General features: G+C 41.0%; 1 protein-coding gene across 1 annotated transcript in view; it reads left to right on the top strand.

Moving 5' to 3' along the window:
- RXFP2 (relaxin family peptide receptor 2) overlaps window positions 1-13,826 on the top strand; it is a 168,974-nt gene that overhangs the window by 115,761 nt on the left and 39,387 nt on the right. The window lies entirely within an intron of this gene.

Raw genomic sequence — 13,826 nt, 5'->3', positions numbered from 1 at the left:
CAACTTGGCTGCTACTTGAGAAAAGCTTTCCAACTGAATTTTAATTTCACACCCGTACATCCTTGCTGCGGGCAGCTGTGAAAATCAATTATATTTCAGGCCAGTCATCCTGAGGACTCGCCTGCTTGAGGGCGGAACGGAGCCTGCTGTGAGGGAGAAGGGAAAAGATCTGGAACCCGGGAGGTAAAGCCTTTAGAGGTCCGTTATCTCTAAAGACATCGGCTAAACACGTTTACTCATGTGTTCGTCTTACTGTCAATGTATGTGACCACATGTAATAAAAGAGTTTTAAGGCCTCTCGCTTGAAGTGACAAAATTGCCTGCCACTTGAATTTTAGAGACAAAACTGGGATGCTGCTTTCCAGTAAGTTGATGTTGGAAAATTACCCATGTTTATCCTGGAAAATAGTAGCCTGGATAAAATTCAATTAGCAAAGAATGATTTTGTATGAGTAGTTATGTAAAGATCATTGCACAGAGTTTTTAGGAACTTATATCTATTTAAGAAACAAAACGGCTTGGTTGACTTATTTGGCAAATACATGAATTAATGTTCATCAGGCAAAATGAATGTGTTCATTTTACATGAGAAATAGTAGTGAAATTAGAGGCAAAATTATCTTTTAAAAAACCTGTTTTCTGCGCTTTATTCATATTGCATCAATTTCTCACCCCTAGACTTCCATGTGTTCAGTATGTATTTTTTTTTTTAAAGTTTGTGACGAAGGTCAATATTGCTATTATAAAAGTACCCTCAAACCAAAATAAAACAATTGATTCGGCACTCACGTGATAAACAGACTTTTGAATGTTTTAAGACTAGAAATGATTTGCAATTGGAAAATTAACTTTATTACAAAATAAAAAGCATTTAACATATGTTCAAGGTGATTGATAAAATTCTAGCCTGCTCCTTCCCACTGTTCTTCTGTCTTGGGCCCCTTCCTCTGCTCCTGTTCCTGCCTCTCTCCTGCCTCCCCCACCCTCCCCACCATGGCTCTCTTCACATTTTCTCTTCTCACCATTTACTCTTCCTCCTTCCAGATGCATCTGTCTTAGATACCCTCCTGGCCTCTCCTCCCACCTTTTCTACATCTCATCTTCTGGCTCCCATCTGTCCCTCTCTATCTGGTTTCCTGGCCTCTGAAATCTCCCTCTCTGGTCTCCTGTCTCTGCTCTTTAACTCTTTGCTCGCTAAAGTCTTCTCTTACCCAGCTCTGCCTTTGTCTTTGCTACATCCCATTCTCTCTGATCCCCACATCTGCTCCATCCCGATTGTTCACATCTGTCTCTTTTTTTTCCACCTTGAAATACATCTCTCAATTTGTCCTTCCTCAAATCCTCCTCGCCTCCAGTCACCTCGTGTCTTTGCTGAGCTTTCGCCCCAGGAGCTTCCTAGATCGTCCTTGTCTCCCTGTTTTTGGCCTTTGCCCCCTTCCTATCATTTGCTTCCATCCCCAACGTGTCCTGGCCCAGACAGTGGTCACCTTTTCTGTTGCTCAAATTGCTGGAACACATACCCAACACAATCAAACAAGAATTATGTCTTCTTATTATTTCAACATTGAGTGCTCCCTTCTTCCAGGTCCATGGTGATTTGTCTACAATTCTGAAATCCAGAAAGCTCTGAAAACTGAAAGTTTGATCATTTTTGTCTACAAAATCTGGTCAGAATTGACCAGAAGCTATTTAGTATCTTTAGTCATGTGCTTACTGTAATATTTCATACATTGTGCTATGAAAAAATGTTAATGTGTTTGATTATGGCATTTTGCCCCATAGTTGGAAATGTTATATAATTTATAGCATATGCATTGTATTAACTTTCTAAAATTAAAATATTATAAATTTTGCAACATCTCTCTCCAATGGGTCTCTTCTGCTAAAGTGATACAGACCTTACTAGCAGTCAAGCCTGGTCAGATCACCAACTGCCTATGCCACGTCAACTCAACAGTTGTGTGGCGACTATTTGCTTTGCCCAGGGAAGTTCAGTGTTAATCAAATGTGTTTGATACGGAGAAGATGATGTTAACTAATTCTCCCTTTCTCTGATTTCAGCTTATTTTTTATTCCACCTCTAGTTTGTTTTTTTTTTTTTATTTCACTTGATTATATTTTTCATTTCAATAATTCCAACTGTATTTAAAGCTGTCTGTTCTGGTTTTATAAACTTCCATTTTTATTTCATGATGCTCTTCCTGTCATTAGTTCTTTGAGAATTTTAATCATATAGATTTTAAACTATGCTTTAAAGCTCTATCATCTCATGATCCAGTTCCAAATCTCAGGTTCATTTGCAGAGGTACCACCTCTGCCTTTGTTCCTGGCCATGGGCACGGGGCATTATTCAAATCACAACCTTGGGTGGTCAGACAGAGCGAGGCCATCCCCCACCCACTGCCAGGGGCTCAGTCCCAGTGCTTGGCTTCACGAAGGACCCAGCCCCTGCCGGTGGGGCCGCATTCAGTCCCTTTCCCAAGCTGGCATCAAACCCAGTCCCAGCTCCCTGTCCCACCTGTGATGACATCAAAGAAATAGATTCTAGGAAGCACTTCAGCCCCTGAAGATTCAAGAGGTCTAGGGTGGGGACTCCGCATATTTAGGAAGCACCCCAGGTGATCTGATGGCCCTATACAGTCCACAGATCACGCCTCTGGAAACACTGGTATTGCAGTTAGCACATCAAAATATAAATAGGGATTTTTTTTCTGTAAGAGATTTTAACATTTTTGTTATACTCTTTGTGTATATCAGGATTGCTAGTTGGGTTCACCTGTATGATTTAACACATTAATCCTACTTGAAAAGGCGTTTTAAATTTGAGGGTTGTAGGGGCCGATTAAGTATTTGGCAAAGGACTAGCTGAACCTACATTGTCTAATAATCAATATCCAGCTTCTTTACAGACAGTGCAACCCCAAAGTTATAAATATTATGCAAGTTTACCTACAGCTCATTCTTGATGTTAATTACCGGTCCTGCCTTTAGAAAAAATTAATAAGCCCATAACACAAATGGCTAAGGAAGAATCTCTTCTGATTTGGGGCCAAATCCTCTTTCTCATTTATTACCCAGTTGTCATTATCCATTTTTTTGTTTGATTATGGCCCAGCCGTTGGACATCATCTTGGTCATTGCCTATCTCTCTGTCTCTTAGTCATGTCTTGCCTGGGACATTCTGTTTCAACCATATAGGCTAAAAATAGTATATTTATTACTGCAGATATTTGTACTCCTAATTTCCTTTTATGTAAATTCATGATATACAAGAAATTTAGAAAATATTGATTCTTATCTATTCTGCCTTGAGGGCCACTGCAAAAAAAATATTCCTTTAAAAGCCTCAAATTCTGTCTGAGGGTGAGATGATAGTCTTTATGTAAACTTTATTATAGGCAGGAAAAGGATAGTAACCTATACTGAGTGTTACCGAAAAACTCTGTTCTCTTATTCAAAGCCATTTCCTTTACGGCTGTTTCCTGTTTCCCAGTTTAAAATACTGCTCTTACTGTAATAACTAAAGCTAAAATTATTTACTTGGAAAAAATAAATTGCCCTCTCTAACAGCACAGGGTTTCACAAATGTGGTGTTATTTTTGCCCATTATATGTGTGAATTGTAAGTTTTGTAAAGAATAAAGCATGAGGCAACGACCTGTGCGGTGACCTGCTTTCCATACTAATGTGAGCTACATTACCCCAACCTACATAGAGTTCCCTGGAAAATTAGGAGAGGCCTAGCCATCTCTCCTCTTCCATAGTAGATGGCTTCAAGCAAAAATGTCAATAATAATAAATAAAAAACCCTGATGTACTGATGTAAGACAAATGAAAAAGGAAAATGAGCATAAAACTTCCATATGTACTTAACCCACACTGATACCACAGTCAACAGGTGTACCCCCAAGTGTGGCCTTAGCTTCTGACGTGGACGGCCATCAAAGTACCTACATGCTTCCAGCTCCCACGTATAGGGATTTAGGCAGATGTCACTCACATATAGAAACAACATTGCTATTCCTGAAAATGTTAACTAAGTTTAGACAATAATTTCTGAGGCATTTGCTGGGTGCTAAGAACTGACAACTTTTCTAGCCATTGGGAGAATCAAAATTGATAAAATAAATTTCTTTTCAATAATGGGGTACAGTGAACTATGGGAAAAAAGAAAATATCTGTAATTATAAATGAGCCATAAATACTACAATAGAGTAATATGCATGATGGTTTGGGATGAAAAAGAGAAATTTTGTACTCTGGAGTGGTCTTGGAAAGTGTCAATAAGGTTTTCACAGAAATGACTTCTGAGATGAATATCAAAGAAAGAGGAAGTGGAAAAGGAGAAAAATTGCATTTGAGATACAGAAGAGCACATGTTAAAATCTCAATATTTTATTATCTTAAAATCAGGGCTTCCAGGAATGTTTTGCTAACTGAATACAAGATAATTGGAAAAGTAATAGAGAACTATCTGCTGGTTGTACTTGATCTGAAATCACTTTGGATGCTTTAGTTTGTTCATTTTTAAGACTATATAGTCTTCGTTGAAGAACATGTCACACAATTTTAGCCACTTTAATTTTCAAAAACATTTGGATTGTTTCCAGTTTGGGCCTATTGTGAATAATGTTTCTGTGAGTATTCTTGTATGAGCCTCTTGGTGCACATGTGCATTCATTTCTGTGGGCACACCTAGAAGCAAAACTGCTGACTCACAGCGTTTGCAAAGCTTTGAGTTTAGTAGATGATGACAAACTGTTTTGCAAAGCAGCTGTTCCAATTAACATTCCCACCAGTGTATGAGAGATTGCATAGCTTCACATCCTCACCAAATAGTGTAGTATTGGATTAAAAAAAAGAAAATTATACCCATTCTAGTCATCTGTAGTGATATCTTATTGTGGTTTTGATTTGCATTTCCCTGATTTGAATTAGATTTAGTACCTTTTCAGATGTTTTTAGCCATTTGGATATCCTCTTTTATTCAGTAACTATTCAAGTCTCCTGCCCATTTTTCTATTTACTGCTAATCTTTTCCTTATTGATTTGTAGGGTGTCTGTATATGTTCTCATTACAGGCCCTTTGCAAATGTCTTTTACCCTGCAGCTTGCCTTTACACTCTCTTAATGATTGTTTTTTCTTTGTTTTAAATAGAAGTCCTTAATTTTAATGTATTGTAATTTAGATATCTTTCTTTCATGAATAGCACTTTTGTTTGGTTTTTCTTTTTTTGTATTCTCCTTAAGATCTCTACCCCATAGTCATAAAGATTTTCTCTTACGTTATTCTCCAGAAACTCTATTGTTTCACCTTTCATACCCACCTGGAAGTGCTTATCACCTTCCCACACTGCTCTGCAATGCAAATGTTCATGGCTCTGTCTTTTTCCAAACTTTCTATTCTATTCTGTTGGCCTATTGTTCAGTCTTTGCACCAATGCCACACTGGCTGAATTCTCATACCACTATACTAAGTCTCGCTGCACAGATGACAAGTTCTCTTACCTTGTCTCCTTCCCCAAGACTGGCCTGGCTCTTTGTGTCCCTTTGTGTTTCCACGTGCCTAGGAGAATCCACTTCTCCATAACCCCTAGGATTTTTATTGAGATTGTTTTAATCTACAGATCAATTTGGGGAAAGAATTGACATCTTCAAAATATTGTCTTCCATTTATTTAGGGCTTTTATAACTCTCAATAATAGCATATACTTTACATAAGTACTGTGTACATTTTTGCTAGATTTATGCCTAAATATATAACACTGTAGATGCTATAGTATAAGTTGTGTTTTTTAAACATCTCATTTTCTAATTGTTTCTTGCTGATATATAAAAATACAATTGACTTTGCAGAAGCCTTGCTAAACTCTCTAATACTAATAATTTACTGTTTTGGACTTTTTATGTTCATAGTCATACCAGCCATGAATAATCACAGTTTCATTTCTTCTCTCACAGTATTTATACCACTGATTTACTTTCCTTGCTTAACTGCATTGGCTAAAGTCCTTCAGTATAATAAGGAATACATACAGTAATAGTGGACATCATTGTCCTGGTCCCAATGTCAAACAGAAAGCCTTCAAAAACTCACAGTTAAATATATCATATGGTATGGGTTTTTATAGATGCCCTAATTAAATCAAGTGAGTTACCTTCTATTTTTAGTTTGCATGGTTATTTTATTTTTTATTTGAATAGATTTAGGGGATACAAGTTGAGGTTCTTTACATGTATATATTATATAGTGGTGAATAATTATTTTAAAGTCAGGATCTGAGCCACACGGCTCGGTTTCATCCCTGGAGTCGCTCCTAAGCAAAGTTAAAGACAAGCGACAAACTGGGAGAAAATGTTTCCAAGTTAGAGAACAGAGGGCTAACCTCCTGAAAGAATTCTGGTCTCATTGCCAGATTCTGTTTTCTCACACACGGCTCCAAACACTGTTCCAGACCACTGCTGTCACCACAAAAGTTTCTCCCGATCATGAGCATGCGTAAGTTACTTCGTCCTTCATAAAGCTACATGTATTCCTTTGAAAGGACTGTTTTTTCTTCTGTGGATATGTTCTCTCTAATTTTTAACTATGTTTCTTATAGATCAATATTAAAATACATGGCAACTTAGAGCTTTTTAAAACATATCCTTATTTGACAAACTAAAACATTAGCAACTTTTTGCAAGTCCCTCTAAATTCTTTGAGTCCTTTTATTGGTCTAAGAAATGCAAAGCCTGGACACCTCTGACCTAATGCACATCAGTGACATTCAGGATATTGACAAAGAACAAGGAGCTGATTAATTAAGAACATGAAGAGGGGGAAAGGAACCTTTAGAAAATAAGGAACAGGAAGTAAACCGGGGCTGTGAGACATCACAAGGCCAAGGGCAAAAAGTTTTCAACTTGGTGAATGTGGTTGGATGGGCCAAAAGCTGCAGGAAGACAAGTAAGATGAGGACTGTAAAATAACTGTTGAATTTAGTAACAAAAAGGATGCTGATGATCCTGGTGAGAAGAATTTCAGTGGAGTAGCAAGGCCAAGACTGGAAGCTGTGGATTTAAGAATGAGAGGGTAGTAAGGAAATGGAGATATTGACTTGTATGGTACTTTCGAGAAATTTAATTGTGAAGGGGAGAAGAGTGTGTCTGTCTAGAGGCATGTGGATATAACAAGATTTGGCTTGGCTGACTGGTTTATGTGATTGTTTTGAAGATGAGAGCTGATTGAATAAGACCATTGTTAAAAATACAGGGAGAGATAGAGATATTGAAACTATAGGAAAGAAAGGAAATGATTAATGAAGAAAGAGTATGAGAAAATGAGGTCAAGTGGAGTGTAGAACACAGATGGGAGGCTTTACTGTGGACGAGAAGGGAGACCTCCATCCTTTGTGCATCCTAAAAGGAGCATCCAGGGCCCTGGACTAGGACTGTGTGATTTCCATAAGGCTCTGCACAAGGAGTCTATGTGAACAGCACCCAAACTTGTGGGAGTTTTGTCCTGCCCGGACACATGCAGCAGTCTTGGATACAGGTAAATTTGTAAGACGAGGCAGAGCGAAGTGGCTGAAACCTGTAATCTCAGCACTCTGGGAGGCTGAGGCAGGAGATTGCTTGAGACCAGGAGTTTGAGACCAGCCTGGGCAACATGGCAAGACCCTGTCTCTACAAAATATAGGGAAAAAATTAGTGCACGCTTATAGTCCTAGTTACTCGGGAGGCTAAGGCAAGAGGATTGCTTGAGCCCAGGAGTTCAAGGTTGCAGTGAGCTATGACTATGCTACCACTGCACTCCAGCCTGGGTGACAGAGAGACACCCTGTCTCTAAAAAAAAAAAAAAAAAAAAAAATTTAGATAAAAAAAAATTTGCAAGTTGATGGAAGTTTTTTGGGTTTTGGTTTGGTTTGGTTTGGTTTTATCTTCAGGGTAGCATTTTAAGGAATATCCTGTTTGTACTCCCGCTCCCTACACCATGGCTGGCGAAGAGAACCTGGGTAGGGGCCGTCAGAAGGAGCCCTCAGATCAGCGTGGGCTGGGAGACCCCGTCTGGGGTAGGGCCTCCACTATGGTGGAAGACAGTCTGAGGTGGACCAATTCCAGCCAGCCCCCCCAGGCCTTTACTCATCCTCAGATGTTTATAGTTGCTTGCACAAGACTGGGATGAGGCTCCCAGAATGTTCTAGAGCCAAGCTGCCCTCCCACCTGTCCCAGGTCCTTTCCCAATCACCCTACGGAGAATGGGTCAGTGAAGCCCAGCCCACTCAGGCTCCCCCGACAGACTCCCAGACCTCCCGGGCCCAGGAGGCTCCCCGGAACCTGGTGGGGGTAGGAGGAGATTCTCTGACAACTCCCGTCCTACCCGCTTTGGACAGCAGAGCAAAACAAGGGAAAGTGAAACAGTTGGCAAGTAGCTGCGAGTCAGAGTGAATCCCTGAGCATCCGCCTATGTATGTGCTCATGGTTGGGGCGAATCTTGGAGAATGCCAAGAATAGTGAGAGTTCCTTGAGACAGAGCAGTCGATGAATCAGACAGGAATCAGAAGAGAGACGCTAATAAATAAAGGTATCACTTTCTCTCCTTTCCACGTTTTCCGTGCCACCGTCAGGTGTCAGCTTGCCTATCTGCTCCACGGTCACCCTCCCATGGTCTTCACCCGCCCCACTCGTGTGTTCTCCGAGGTCTCTGTGCTCAGGGAGGTTTAAGGAAGAAGGTGGTCTCTCACATCATGCCGAATAAGATGGGGTATTTAAATACTAAAAGATAAGCTTTTTAACCTAAAAGAATGCATCTCTAAAAGTGAAGTTTAGGCAGTTTACCAGTGGACAGAAGAAACACTCTTGGGAGAGAAGCCTTCCTTGTTTCCTTACAACCCATCAGGGCCGCAGCGCTCAGTTTGTGACACACACAAAGGCACCCAGCAAGGCGGGTGCGGGGCTGAAATCCGTCCCTGCTGACAATGATGTTGGCAATTCGAAATTCCCTTTATTTTACCAATTTAAATCACAATGTGTTGTGCCTACCCTCTGTTCCACAAACTCAGGCACCCTTTCCCCAAATCTGTCTGTTCAAACATCAGGCAATCATCAGAAGAGGGAGATAGGGTAAAATTTCATGCAGAAAATATGCGTGTAGAGTCCCAAGGGGCTTCACTGGCATGAGCTGGTTGGTTTGTGCCAGAAGAACACTGCCGAAAATAGGGGTTTAGAGAAATTCAGCTAAGGCAGGAATCTTTGAAATGGGAAGAAGATGGGGGTAAATGTGTGAGTAAAACTGGATCAGAATCCTGTACAATGACTGATGTGGCCCAGCTGTCAGGGCAGGGAGGACCAAACAGTAGCATAAAAGCATTAGATTTCCAAGTTTCTTTAAAAAAAAAAACAAAAAACACAACCAAAAGGCCAATTTATCTCTACGCACCTTCACATAAAAGCCTTTTTAGAAAGTCTTTCCTAGTTTCCTTGAAACAATAAAATATGTACCCCACAAAGGTGGGCTTTGAGTGAAACTCAAGACTCTCCGCAGAAGTGGGGGGCTTCGGACAGGTGGACTCAGGTGGAGCTGGATTCACCTTTGCCTCTCACTGGAGCTGCCCAGAACGGTGTTGCTGTTCCCGCAGAGATCCCAGCACCTGGGGGCCAGGTAGGAATGGACGTTGTCTGCCTTATTGACTGACATCAATCCCGGCACATAGTAGACACTCAGTTAACATCTCCTGGATGTTAAATTAATGTTTTTTCTGGTGCTGCAGTTAGTTGGCTCTTTAGAGTCAATGGCACAGGCTTCATCTGTGATTTCTAGTCACCCAGCAGTACCACCGAGTTCCTCAGTGACGATGTCGTCTGAATTGACTTGAACACCCCCAGGAGTGGTGCACTCTGGGAAGTGGCCTCCTTGGCCAACACTTTTCCCAGTGCTCTCCCAGGGCCATGGAGTCGTCATCTTGTCATGTCTGGCATTAGTGTGGGAGGTCTCAGCCAGAACACCAGACAAAGAGGACACAGACTTTTTTTTAGCTTCATGTAGGACTAGCATTGGCAGAGAACCAGAGAAAGCAAAGACTCCATCGATTCCTGAACTGAGGAACTAAAACATTGTTCTCACCTGATGTTTCCCACTAACCCGGGGAAAGTGTTGGAAGGAAGCAACAAATATCCCTGGGCAGCAGTCCAGTTGGCTGCTAGAAGCTATCAAAAGTCATTTTAAAATCCCTTTTCATAGATGCATCCAGGATATTGACCAGAAGACAGAGGAAGGACCATTACTGAGCAATTCACTTTCATATGTTCGAACCTCCCCTCGGCTGTGTGTTTGGCAGGGGTCCCGTGGAAACTGCTGCCGAAGCTATCAACATTGCTACGACGTAGGCATCCTCGCTTTTATAATCCCCAAGTTTCAATAAAAACTGTCTCTTTCCACTTCCACAGATGGCAGGGAGAACAGACAGCAGAATATGCTTTCTCCAGACAGTTAGGGATTCTTTTTCAGGACGTGCCAAACACAGCAGGAGTTCTTAATTATTTTTTAAATTGTATACTGACAGAGCAGAATGATAAATGAAGTATGTGGAAGACTAAACAGTATTTTGTCATCAAAATAACAACATTAGTCTCCTTTAGGAAGCTTAAATTTTGAAAAGGGCTCTTCCTTCTAGTCCTTTTTTTTAATTCCTAAATGACTCAATTTATTTGTTCATTTAAAAAATTGAGCACCAAGGAAGACACTAATTTAGACAATAAGGATTTAGGGCACAGAGAACAAGGGGTAGGGAATATATTTCACTTATTTATCTTCCTTCCACATGAAAGTTATATTTTGAAATGTCTTCTGGAAGACATTTCTCTGGGGTGGAAAATAGAGAATTACGAAAAATGCAATTGGCAGATTCTATTCGTACATGGTCAGTCCTTCCCTTCCTCTTCCTTTGCCCGTACTTGCTAGATGCAACTCAATTATTTTTTGAGGGAAAAGGAAATGATTCAGATCCTCTTCTGTGACAGCTGACTGTCTGCCTCTGCCTGTAAGTGTGTCTGCACTCGTGAGCTGGGCATTTGGTGGGGTCCAGCCCTCAAGGAACTCACGGTTAGCTTCATGAAAAACCCCAGAAGGAAGCCCAAGATACCACCTTTAAAAGAACTTACTCACACAGCCTCAGCTTTTTATTTCCAAATTCTGTTTTATCAAATGCTTGGTCATGTCTCCTAAACATGAAGAAAATATTACTGTCAGGAGGCTGTAAGGACATTTTCATTGTTTATCATTTACAACCCTCCGTCAGCTTTTGAAAGAGACCTGAGGCTGCTTAACATAAAAATCATATATGCTCATGTGGCTTTTAAGATAGAATCATATGAAGTGGAAGAAGCTTATAAGATAGGCCCTTTTATATCTTTCATAGAAGTCACATTTAAAAAATCATGAAATGCTAAGATGCAACAAACTTCCATTTTACATAGAGATTCCTTCTTTAAGTTCTATTTTCTTACCTGGTGTGGAAATTCTCTAGGTGCCAACATTTACCCAGGGTGACAGTGGGCCAGGTGCTCCCAGCACTTCACAAGCACTTGCTTTTCTAGTCCCCAAAGCATACACACAAGGGAGACACATTAATTCCATTTTAAATATGAGGAAACTGAGGCTTAAAGAGGTTAAGTAGCTTGCTGGAAGGCACACAGCTAGTGAGTGGCAGAGAGAATTCTAATCCAGGTCTGATGGTCTCTGGAGTGCATTAGCACCAGCGAATACTCTCTAATAATGGGTCACATCCCATCAGTGGATCATGACATCAATGTAGTGGTTTGTGATCCCTTTTTAAGTGAATGAGATAGAATAGCAATGATCAGAGTTCATCCCACATAGTAAAAGGTAAGTAATATTTCAAGAAGTTTTGTTTCCATCGTGTAGATGTGGGTGTGGGTGTGTGGGGTGTGTGTGGGTGGATATGTGGGGTGTGTGTGGGTGGGTATGTTGGTCAGTGTGGGGGGGGTGAGTGTATGCTGGTGTATGGGCATGTGTGGGTGTGTGGATGTATGGGTGTATGTGAGTGAATGTGTGGGTGTGTGCTGGTGTACGTGGGTGTATTTGGGTGTGTGGGTGTATGTGGGTATATGGATGTGGATGTGGGTGTGGATGTGTGTGGATGTGTGCTGGTGTATGTGGTGTATTTGGGTGTGTGGGTGTATGTGGGTATATGGATGTGGATGTGGGTGGCTGAGTGTGTGGATGTGTGCTGGTGTATGTGGGTGTATGTGGTTGTGTGTGTAGGGTGTGGAGGGTTAGTGTGGGCGTGGGGTGTGTGTATGAGTCTGTGAGGGGTGCATGGGTGTGTCTGGGTGTATTCTGGATTGTCATACAAAATTTATTTCTAATTGTGAGTTACTGTCTTAAAAAAATTTCAAAGCCACAACACAAAGATATATTGACTCCCACTCATTCATGTTCCAAACACAGGAGGACTACTAGTTTTTATAAATCTGCTTTCTATAGAAATCTTTACAAGCAAGAAGTTAAGGGATTTTGAAATCTATGACTCAGTATGCCTCTCCCTGCGTGAACAGGCTTAACAAGCCAGCCCCAGCACCATGCAGCGGAGAAGTCTGCCTAAAATAGTCACAGACTTGACTGGTCTTATGCATGGTGGCTGATAGTAAATCTTTCATCCACCAGGGCAGCAATAGCAGAGAAAATAGTTTTTGCTTTTGTAAGAACAAAAAAGCAGCGGGTAGAAAACACCCCAAATCCGTGCTCTGGGGCTCCCTCCTCAGTCAGGGAAGGAGTGTGCACCTTTCCATCTGATGTTCTGCTGTCACATGCCTGGGAGACGCCCAAATTCATCAGAACTAAACCACTAAAGCTCAAATAATCCACTTACCGTCTCAGATGATATCACTGAAAGCCTAACGCGCACTTGTAATTGAGCCATAGCTTTAGTGCCTAAACTCAAACTTTTGCCCTCTAACAAGTGGCATAATTTGTTAAACAATGAGGGCCAGGAGGTGTTACCTGCTTTAGGAGAGTCCCCTGAGGGGTTTGGGGGGGAGGACATCATTCCACAAAGCAGCATTTACTTGGAGAACCCAGACCTCATAAGGACACTTTCCCCAAAACCAGAGAAGTCACTTCCTAATCATTATTTGGAGGTAATAATACCAACTATACAGAGTTGCCATTAACATTAAATAAAGTAACAAGGAAATACTCAGCACAGAGTAGACGATGCTCCATGAACGTTTGTTCCCTATCCTTCTGTTATGTTAAAAATAAAAAGTCATCCCCCTCACAGACCCAAGGAAATTCCTGATCATAATGCCAACCTTTGGTGATGTGGTTAGGAGCACTGTGCCAACACCCCTTGCTCCCTTCTGTGAGTCATGATGAAATACAGCCATCCCTGCGTCTACGTTCACTCGATGTCTATGAGGTTTCAACCTCAACTCCTTTTTAAAAAATGCATGAATTTCATAATTTTACTAGCCACTTTACAATCGTATCTCTTTGTTTTCTGGAAAGTACTCTCCCCAAATTGAAAGAACGTCTCTTACATATAAACTTCTGGAATTGTCTTGGTCATGCTACCCACAGATATAGTACTTTTGTAAATGTTAATTATATTTCCTTTCTTTACTCTCTTATTGAACCCAGCAGTTATTCAACTCTCATTGGTCTTCTCTTATGTACCCTACGTAAGAAGATTATTTTTAACTGACCCTCATTGAGGACTTATGATCCCTGAAATAAATTCAGGTTCCGGATTCGATTGATATCCTCATAGCACAATGGTTAAGAGTGGCCGCTGGTGTCAGAGGGATGACTCAGATTAAGCCTGT

The sequence above is a fragment of the Eulemur rufifrons genome, chromosome 4, assembly GCF_041146395.1.
Source record: "Eulemur rufifrons isolate Redbay chromosome 4, OSU_ERuf_1, whole genome shotgun sequence".
Lineage (NCBI taxonomy): Eukaryota > Metazoa > Chordata > Mammalia > Primates > Lemuridae > Eulemur > Eulemur rufifrons.
Note: the sequence above shows the minus strand (reverse complement) of the source record. Positions and strands in the feature narration are given on the sequence as shown.